The 10578-nt window shown below is 33.9% G+C and overlaps 1 non-coding gene across 1 annotated transcript; it reads left to right on the top strand.

The window, feature by feature from the left end:
- Nucleotides 1-338: 338 nt before the first annotated feature.
- Nucleotides 339-444, top strand: LOC133305794 (small nucleolar RNA R71). The gene has a single exon (XR_009750816.1). It is a non-coding gene; the product is annotated as a small nucleolar RNA R71 (small nucleolar RNA).
- The last annotated feature ends 10134 nt before the right edge of the window (nt 445-10578 follow it).

The following is a 10578-nucleotide window of genomic DNA, read 5'->3' as shown; positions in this document are numbered from 1 at the left end:
ACTCATGATTGTCCTTGCAGTACTCACAAGCAACTGCAACAGCTTTAGTCTGAACACTAGAAAGCTGCATCTTGTCAAGCCTCTCCGTCAGAGTTGCCATTTGCTGAGACAACAATTTGTTTTCAGCTAGTGCTGCATCATTACCTTCCAGCTGAAGGATACCTCTCTTAGGCTTTGCTGACAACACTTGGTTTTCGTTGGCAGCCATCCTCTCAATCAACTCAAGAGTCTCATTTGCTCTCAGAGTTTTAATAGTGCCACTTGTTGCACCATTCAACACCATCCGAATCTCAGGCTTACAACCATTGAAAAAGATTCTCACCTGATTACCAGCAGTTAAGTTATACTGAGGACACCTCCTCATTAGATCCTTGAATCTGTTCCATGCTCCACACATAGTTTCACCCTCTGATTGAGTGAAATTGGTGATATCATTCACCATCTGGTTGTACTTCTCCATCGAGAAGAACTCAGCAAAGAACTTCTGTGATAAATCATCCCAGGTTGGAATGCTTGCTGCAGGCTGCCTTTCCAACCAACTAAGAGCCTTTCCCTTAAGAGCAAAAGGAAACAGCCTCAATCAGATTGCATCATTAGACACCTAAGGGTGTTTAGTGGAGTCACAGATCATCAAGAATCTGTCAATAAACCTGTGAGGATCTTCACTATCCTCTCCTCCAAACTGAGCTCTCTCCACCAATTGAATATGGGAAGACTTTAGCTCCCAATTGTTGGCAACATTTGGCTAAACAATACCCGCATTGGGCCTACTAAACGATGGAATCAGAATAGTATCCATGAGTGGATTATCTTCTTCATTGTTCCCTGCCATGGTGTGTGCTTCTTCAGACAGAACGTCTAACTCGTCGAATGCAAGCTTCTTCCGAGCAAGTTTTCTGTATCTTTTTTCAGTCTTTGTAATCTCCAAATCAAGTGGAAATTCTGGCTCTTTACCTCGCATACAACACAGAAAAGAGATTAGTAGCACTGTTCAAGAATCATAGAGAAATAAAAAAAAATAAAAAAAATTAAAAATCCAATCTTAAAAATCAAAATTAATTGATATAAGAAACGCCAATCCCCGGCAACGGCGCCAAAAACTTGATGCTCTCCGGCAAGTATACCGATCGCACAAGTAATGTAATGTTAAGTAAAGTTCGTCTCCACATGGATTGTGATCATATATCAATTAATAATCCTTTCAAGAATGGAGGAGTTCAAAGAGTTTGTGAAAAATATTGTCGATTTGTGTAAAATGAGAACTGAAAATAAAGGCTTGTTTTTATATTTTGGTTATGAGAAAACAATAAAAATAAGAATTGATTTGTGAAAATATGAGAAAAACATTGTAGCTAGAGTGCACTCACCATATGATCCCCACTTCTTACTTTGGATTGATTTAAGAATACTTATTTATATAAATACTTAGATAATTATCATATAGACTTAATTAGTTAAATTCCAATCCCTTGGCAATTTAACCCTTTAACCTCAATTGGAATCCTAATACCTTAGTAACCCCTCATGAAAATTAAGCAATGAACACGATAATTAAAGCATCTGCAATTAAATATACATTTATTCCTAGCATGCTTAATAATTGTTATCTTACCCCCTTTTAAGATCAAAACCCCAATATTCCTATCTAGGGTTCTAACCCTCAAACTATCATCAACTATTAGATTGATCAAGTCTAACAAAGAAAATAGAAATTTCGCACAAGGTAAAGATAAAGAAATTCATATAAACGAGTAGAAATAAACCAATCCGTCGTAACAAGGGTTCATACAAGGATTGTGACCCTAACTACAATAAAGAAAACTTAGCCAACCATTATCAGGGCTGATAAATTCAATATTCAATGTTACTTGAGAATGTAGATGGAAGAATAAAGAAGATCAAGAATTTCTCTCCAGAGCTCTCCTTCTGACGCACGACGGTCTCCTTACGTCCAGAATACCTAATTCTTGTGTTGAGCCTCCTTTTTATAACCTTTCTTTTCATCTTCCAAAATTGCCCTTTATGAAGCACGGGCTGTGATTTCGCAATCTAGCGCTCTTAGCGTCAATTTCACGCTAAGAGCGTGGTTGCCTCTGAATGCTGACGCCACTAGCGTGGTTTCCACGCTATCAGCGTGGGAGCAAGAATGGTTTCACGCCATCAGCGTGGAGGTCTCTGATTCTTCACGCCATCAGCGTGACATCCACGCTGTGAGCGTGGATCTTCATTTTGGCAAATCTCCATTTGGCTCCAGTTTTGTCTTCTTTTCCTACATAATCAGCATAAAATCAGTTGAACAATCCTGGATTTGGAATTTCAGCAAAGCAACAATAAACGTTGCCTTTTTTACTCAGGATTAACCAATATTCTTCCTCTTTTTGGCTTGAATTTTCCCATATGCTGAAGGCATATCATACTTGTTGACCATATATAATTGCATATTTAGCTATTTTTGCCGAGATAATTGGTAGAGTGTGAATGCACAGTTTTGGATAATGAGGCTCTCTATCACTTAAGCTCATCATCCCAGTTGTGGAGTAGTTGTATAGAGTTCAGCTTCTTATTGCTGTGATACTGGTGTTAAATGTTGTCTTCTATGACTTTTTGATTGAATGCCTTTTTTTGGGGGTTTGAATTTTTCTTTGGCTTTTTGCCTCCTTCAGGGATTTTATTTCTAAGCATACTTACATTGTTCAAATGGTTCGCTTTTTCTGCAGTAAGCCCAATACGACGTCATTTTGGGGCAGAAATCATGGTGTTTTTGTAATTTTAATTTATTTCAGGGTTATAATAGTCTTTATATTTATAATTTTTTAAGATTGCAATACCAAAATGACGTCGTTTTGAGAATAAATGCAGATAACTTATCTACAGTAACTGCAGAAACATTTTCCCCTTGTTCAAATGGCACCACCATATAAATTGAAGTATAGGTTATACTCTTGCAATATTGGAATCCCTTTCTTCCTGATAAATGTTTTGGATCTTATCTTATCATTTGTGAATGGTTTCCATTTTAGCAATAGCTGCATTTGTAAATGGAAAGGTTGGTTACTCTTGACTATTGCAATTGTACTGACAATTGATAACTTGGAAAAAAAATGTTACTATAAAGTGGGCTTTTTGACCACAGTAGCCTCTATTTAATAATCAATTATCAAATTGACCTTGATTTTAAACTATTTCAAAAATTTAACTTTGTTTACAAACATAACACCAATCTGCCCCTGTTTGACCGTTGATCATCAAGCCTACCTGGGTATCCCCTCCCTACCCGAGTATTTTTTGAAAATTTTACCCTACCCGAATAGTCTAGGAGATACCCAGATATATTTCAAAATTCTGGAAAAATAGTTGAATTATTTACCCGAATAGGAAGGGAGCTACCCGGTAAATCTTCATGCTTTACATAATACCTTTTATTTAGTTACACCACTTCCTTGCTGTATGTGATAATATTTGGTTTCCACCCGTCCTCCAACATTTCGTATTTGGCTTAGAACTGACCATCTCTTTGCTCCATATGCTTGGCGACAGATTGCATCCATTCCCATTATAAGACCCTTGAGTAATGAATTAGCTGTAATGTTTGCAAACCCAATTGCAAGTGCTCCACCACCACCAGTGTACCAGCCTCCTTATTTGAAGCCACCCATTCACTAACCTCCTTATGAGAAACCGCCAGTTTACGAGCCACCACCATTGGAGAAGCCACCGGGCTACAACCCCCCACCTTATGGTCACTATCCGCCATCCAAGAATTAATAACCAGTGATGAACGAACGTTGCATCTTTTTGGTACTAAGAATATTTTGATTTTCTTATAAGATGTGAAGTCTACCTTTCTGCAGTAGTTCTTAAAAATAAAGGCTCTATGCCTGTGTGTGTAATAACGACTTTCTTTTCCATTTCAGCAACTATAATGTAATTTCAATTATTACTGCTCTTATCTATGCCTGCAATGAATATTTCTTTCTCTTCTTTAGCTGGAGAAGCACTTGCAATTGGGTTTGCAAACATTGCAGCTAATTCATTACTCAAGGGTCTTATAATGGGAATGGATGCAATTTGTCGCCAAGCATATGTAAAGCATAAAGATTTACCCGGCTAGCTCCCTCCCTACCTGGGTAAATATTTTAACCATTTTTTCAGAATTTTGAAATATATCCGGGTATCTCCTTGACTATCCCGGTAGGGTAAAATTTTCAAAAAATACCCAGGTAAGAAGGGATACCCGGGTAGGCTTGATGGTCAATGGTCAAACATGGGCAGATTGGTATTATGTTTGTAAACAAGGTTAAATTTTTGAAATAGTTTAAAATCAAGGTCAATTTAATAATTAATTATTAAATAAAGACTACTGTGATAAAAAAGCCCTATAAAGTGAGTTTGTTGGGTTAAGATTACATTATACTTTAATCTAAATTAATAATAGATGCGTGCTTCTTTCTCCTTACCCTCTACTCTTTCTAAGCCTTTTCGTGCAATTCAATATTACTCACTCAAAACCATTCCACTATTATATTAAGGGAAATGAGAGTGTCATATTACATGACACATCTTGTGTCATGACATAAGACATAAAAAGATAAGACTCACATCTTTATAGTTTTTTTTAGTGAGACTCGTACCTTTTTGTGTCTATGACATGACAAAGAATGTCATATAGTATGACACTCACATTTTCCATTAAAGACACATTTGCCGGTTGTAGTTGTAGTTGTAGTCTTGTAGGGTTTTAGTTTTACATTGATGTAATGTAAATTTTTTAGTTTCCCACATCTCATGATTCTTGAAGTTATAAATGTGAATAAAAAAGATTACGAAATTCTTCCAATTATAACTGTAAAACATTGCATTGTGAACACTTCTCAATAATAATCGAAATATCATATCTTCTTCATAAATGCCAAATTGCCAACATATTGTAAAAATATTTTTTATGGTATGCGGACTCCAACACTTTATTGGTCAAGTATATAGGCTTCAAAGTTGGAAACTCAATCGTAATTACTAGGAAACTACTAAAATTATTTTCAGTGTCAAGATCATATATGATGGGGGAAGATCTTTCCACAACTAACACTTTATTGCAGCAGAAAGACGAAGACTTAGGGTGAATATTGCAATCACTAACCTTTTGATATATTAATACGCGGAAAGAATGAGCAAAGGAAAAGTAAAAAAGAAGAAGAAGCTTCCATTGATATGTGAATGGAATTGAAAAATAAAGCACTCAAATTCTGCGTGACAATTACGAATAAAAAAGTAAAGCACTCGGGTAGAGCGCCAATATAAGTACAAGCAATTTTATCTAACGAATCACCAATCATTGACAAAATAATGAAATAAATTAAAATTTAGAATTTTAAAACACGAAATTATATTGTCGAATGGGACAATTAAATAACAGAACATGCTTCACAACGATTATAGTTTTTTTCTTTCTTTTATAATAGTTTGTTTGAGTAAAGTTTTTTTTGGGTCCCAAATAAAAAACACAATTCTCATTTTAATTTCTTATAAAAAAAAAATTAGTCGCTTGGTCCCTATGAAATTCAAAGTGGATCCATTTTAGTCCTTTTGAGAGGTTGATATGGGTCTTTTTTGAATTTATTAAGGACCACGATTTTAACTAAATAGGTCCACTTTGAATTTCTTAGGGACCTCGAGACTATTTTTTTTTGTAAGGGACTAAAATGGGAACCATATTTTTTGTTAAGGACCCAAAAGAGGCTTTACTCTAGTTTTTTGTTTTTGTTTTGACAATTACCTTTAGATTAATGTTATATCTGTTAGGTAACAGAGTATCATACAACTAAAATAGAGTTAAGAGAAATCAAAATTTCAAGACACTGTTGACTACACCAATTAGCCAGGTAAGTGTAAAATTAGTCGGAGTGTCTCTATGCTACACAACTGTAACTAATTAAATAACCATTCATTTTCCTAGAACCCAACGTGTAATTAAATTTATCTTAATTTCATGAGTCAATAGATCAACAAATACACTAATTGAAGTGACATACAAGATTTACATGAAAAATCCAATTGGACAAAACCACAGCCACTGTTTAAAAACTCAGCTCGGCCATCGACTCGGTTGAGGTCAGGGGTCACGGGTTCAACGGGTCATGAGATTACTTCGCTAACCCGATTTTATTATTAAAAAAATATAAATATATATCCTATATGAAAAATTCAAAAAATCCAAACCACAAACCATCAAAGATTCAAAATATACTTAACATAATTCAACTAATTAAATTAACAAGTCAATATTACACAAGCTAATCAAAGTATAAAACACATATTCCAATGGAGTTAAAGAAAAATTATATCATCAAACTCAAGCCCTCTTTGTCCTTCCCCACCATTACCGTCCAAACCTTGAGGAACTTTGCTTTCATTTTGGGGTACAATGGCCATATGAGGTTCATCATCTACATCATCCTCATCTAAATTCAATTCATCTACAATAACAAATTATATGTAAGTTAGTAAATAATATAAAGTGAAGAAGAAGAACGATTCAGATTTCAGATATAGTTCTAGATATAGGCAGCGGTAAGTTGTTATTTTTTTTTTTTTACATATCAAACAACGTTGTTTTATGTGCAATTTTGTTTTAAAAAAAATACAGTGACCTCTCTGACTTGGGAGTCACCGAGACCCAGCTCGATTTCGAGAGTCAGATGGATCAACATGCATGCAAGGTCTAATTGCTGACCCCAACCCTAAGAGAGAAGGGGTCAGTGACCCGGCGGGGTCGACCTCGCGACAAGGCAAAGTTTTAAAACACTGACCACATGTAAGATTAAAGAAGATTTTCACTAAATGGAGAAAAGTATAACCTCTCTCTAGACACAAGGAGATAGCAATAACACTCAAGAGATACTTGGGTTTTCTCTATGTAAGTTGTGGAAATTTGAAATGAATGAAATTATTGGCAAGCACCCTATTTATAGGCATAGGGTGCTACACAATTTGGTCACTCAATTGGTTTTTTTTTCCTTAATTTGAATAGTTTATAGTATGTGATTATGATATGAGTAAAGTAACTGAACAGGCACAAGTGAGTGCACAAGCCCAACTTGATGAGTAGAATGTATAGGGAGATGCAGAGCACAAAGCAGTTAATAACTGTCCAGATGAATATGCTAATTACCAACCCAGCCCCAAGTCACGATAGACTAAATGCAATAAGATGAAGCCCGAGTGGATGCAGGATTATGTGATGAAGCCTTAAGCGCTTGAATATTGTAGGGTGGAGAACAGAATGGTATAGATAGCTGAGCTATTATTTTTGTTGATTCTGTTAGATTGCCTTATAATGCTGTTAGCACATTTTTCCTCGTAGTGATGTTAGAGGATGAAAACTAATAAAGCCTTGGGACCCGATGGTGTCCCTATTAAGGTGTGGAATGGCCTGGGGGATATGACAATAAAATGGTTGACCTATCTTTTCAATAAGATTCTTTAGACAAATAAAATGCCTGATGCATGGAGGAAAAATATGCTTGTGCCTATTTACAAAAATAAGGGAGATATTCAAAATTGTTCTAACTATAGAGGCATTAAGATAATGAGCCATACTACGGAGTTGTGGGAGAGAGTTATTGAACATCGCTTGAGGAGAGAGACCGAGGTTTCTGTAAATCAATTTGGGTTTATGACAGGAAGATGTACCATAAAAGCCATTTTCTTGATGCGATAATTAGTGGAAAAATATCGAGAAAAGAAGAAGGACTTACATATGGTGTTCATAGATAATGTGAAAGTATACGACAGGGTCCCAAGAAAAGTTTTAAGGTGGGTTTTTGAGAAGAAAAAAGTACCATCAAAGTGTGCAAAGGAAATCATGGATATGTATGATGGGGCTACTACATGTGTGAAAGCTTGTAATGGAACATCAAGTTATTTTCTTATCACGGTAGGTATACACCAAGATTCGGCTCTAAGTCCTTATCTTTTTGCCTTAGTTATGGATGAACTAACAAAAGATATCCAAGAGGAAATGGCATGGTGTATGCTTTTTGCAGATGATATTGTGCTTATTGATGAGACCAAAAACAGTGTTAATAGAAAAATTGAATTGTGGAGAAGCACGTTGGAGTCTAAAGGATTCACGTTAAGTCGAAGCAAGACTGAGTATATGAAGTGTGAGTTTTCTCTAGTAAGAGATGTAGACCAAGATCCTGTGCATCTAATTTGTCAAGAGGTACCTAAGAAAGAGGCTTTTAGATACCTGGGATTCATTTTGCAAAAAGGCAGAGAAATTGATGAGGATGTAAGTTATAGAATCAAAGCAGGGTGGATGAAATGACATAGTGCTTCTGGGTTTTTGTGTGATCACAAAATTCCCCCTAAGCTAAAGGAAAATTATATAGAATAGCAATAAGACCTGCGATGTTATATGGAGCTGAATGTTGGCCAACACATATGCAACATAAATATAAAATAGGAGTGACATAGAATAGGATGTTAAGGTGGATGTGTGGTTATACGAGGACATATAAGATAAGAAATGAAGATATTCGACGTAAGGTATGAGTACTACCGGTGGCTGAAAAGATGAGAGAACATAAATTGAGGTGGTTTGGGCACGTAATGAGAAGGCCCCTGGATATTCCCGTAAGAATAAAAGTTTGTTAACAAGAGCTCGACACAAAGAAATAGAGGTGGACTGAAACTTACTTAGGGAAGATAGGAAAACAAGACTTAATGGAGTGAGATATAGATTGACGGACGGTGTGAGCGACGGAATGGAGAAAGCTATTAGCATGGTAGAGGGTTAAACCCATTGTTATTCCTATATCCCAGAAGGTCCCTTTTTACTCCTTTTCCTCTTTATATGCCCCTCTTCCTATTTTTTCCTTCTTTTCCTTTGTCTCTTTTTCCCTTCCCCATCTTCTTCTTCCTCTCTTTTATTTTTACTTTTATATTTTTATATATATATATTATTTATTTTTATTTTATCCCTTCATACCTTTCATTTAGATTTATCTACCATAAATTCCAATTAATTTTGAATAAAAGTGTTGCTGTTGTTGAGTGCTGTTAGCACTTTTTCGTTTTTGTATTTTCTGTTTTGCTTGGGAAAACTCTGTATAAACGAATATGCCAAATGAATGAATAGCATACTATCGTTTTGAATCAAGTTGGTTGTTAGGAGGAGCCTTCCTCGAAGAAAGGTTCTTTTACCAATCTTTTTCTCTGTCGGATTCAAACTTCAAAAAGCCACTAATTCAATAGTGGTCTTCAAATTGTGAATGTGAGGACAACCAAATATGACAATAACTCTCCGTCAAAATCAACATCATAGTGCAAAAATCAAATATTGTGGAAGACTAACAAAAAGTGGAAGACTTTGAAAAAAGTGTGAATTTCGTTGGAGGGTTTAAATGAATGAAAACAACTTTGATAAAATTAGTTTCGGATTGGTTATACTGATATAGGATGTATATTATTTCTTACACATTATTTCTGAAATTATCTTATTTTTAAGATAACTTAAAAGAAATATACAGATTGTATTTTTATTGTAGAGAAATACTACAAAATATAAAGAATTTTCTTTTAGTTTGTTTCTTTAAAAAAATGTAAGTTTTACCGTGGTTCAATAAGTTTAAACTTAAATGTTATCTGATAATTTAATTTTGATGAACTATTATTGTAAAAAAATTATATTTAATTATACGATAATTTTTATTTCAATTTACATTAAATCATATAAAACATAACTTTTACTTTAATTTCAATGCACCTTACACTTGCGAATGATGTTATTGTCAATTTGTCACATCATTTAATGAGCTTTATGTGATATTAATTAGCACAATCCAATTCTAAATATTGTATACCTATAACACGAGAATATCAATATTTTTATCTAAAAGTATCTTGAAATGCAATAAATATTGCTACCTATTAACAATTATTTATATAGTTATATTTACTCAAAAAAATTGAGAAACAATTGATACTATCATGAAACGCATGCTAATATTTAAAAGAAAATAAGTAAAGGTGAAATTAAATAATCAATATTCTGTTGAATTTTAATTAAATTAACTTATTACATTAATGAAGAAATTAAAGAAATAAACTGTATTACGATAAAAAAATAATAAGATTATTTTTCCAAATACTATATAATAAAACTGCATTGAGAATAATTTTTTTTTAAAATAAATATATATAACTATTTAAAAAAGTATCATATTTCTTTGCAGATTTTGTACTTTAGTATTTTTTTTTAAGTACATTAGTGCGTGTAATTTAAATGTGACTATTTCATGATGTTTCTAATTTTATTCTTAAAATGAAGTTGGACTTACCTATTTAAATTGATAACTTGTGAAAAGATACAAATTGTGATACTAAATTTCATATGACAAATTTTTGTTAATTAAACATACCAATGTTAAAAATTTTCATAGATATAAAAATTCTCGTAATCTAAGAATTCAAGTCAAATTGTATATTAATTAAGTAAATAGTAAAAACTAACACGGCACCACTATAAATAATAGAAAGCAGATTTATCAATGGAATCATCAACACAAACTAATACAA

Source organism: Gastrolobium bilobum, unplaced genomic scaffold, assembly GCF_033153095.1.
Source record: "Gastrolobium bilobum isolate Gb01-03AN ecotype WA unplaced genomic scaffold, APGP_CSIRO_Gbil_v1 utg20666, whole genome shotgun sequence".
NCBI lineage: Eukaryota > Viridiplantae > Streptophyta > Magnoliopsida > Fabales > Fabaceae > Gastrolobium > Gastrolobium bilobum.
This window is presented reverse-complemented; position numbering and strand designations above follow the sequence as displayed.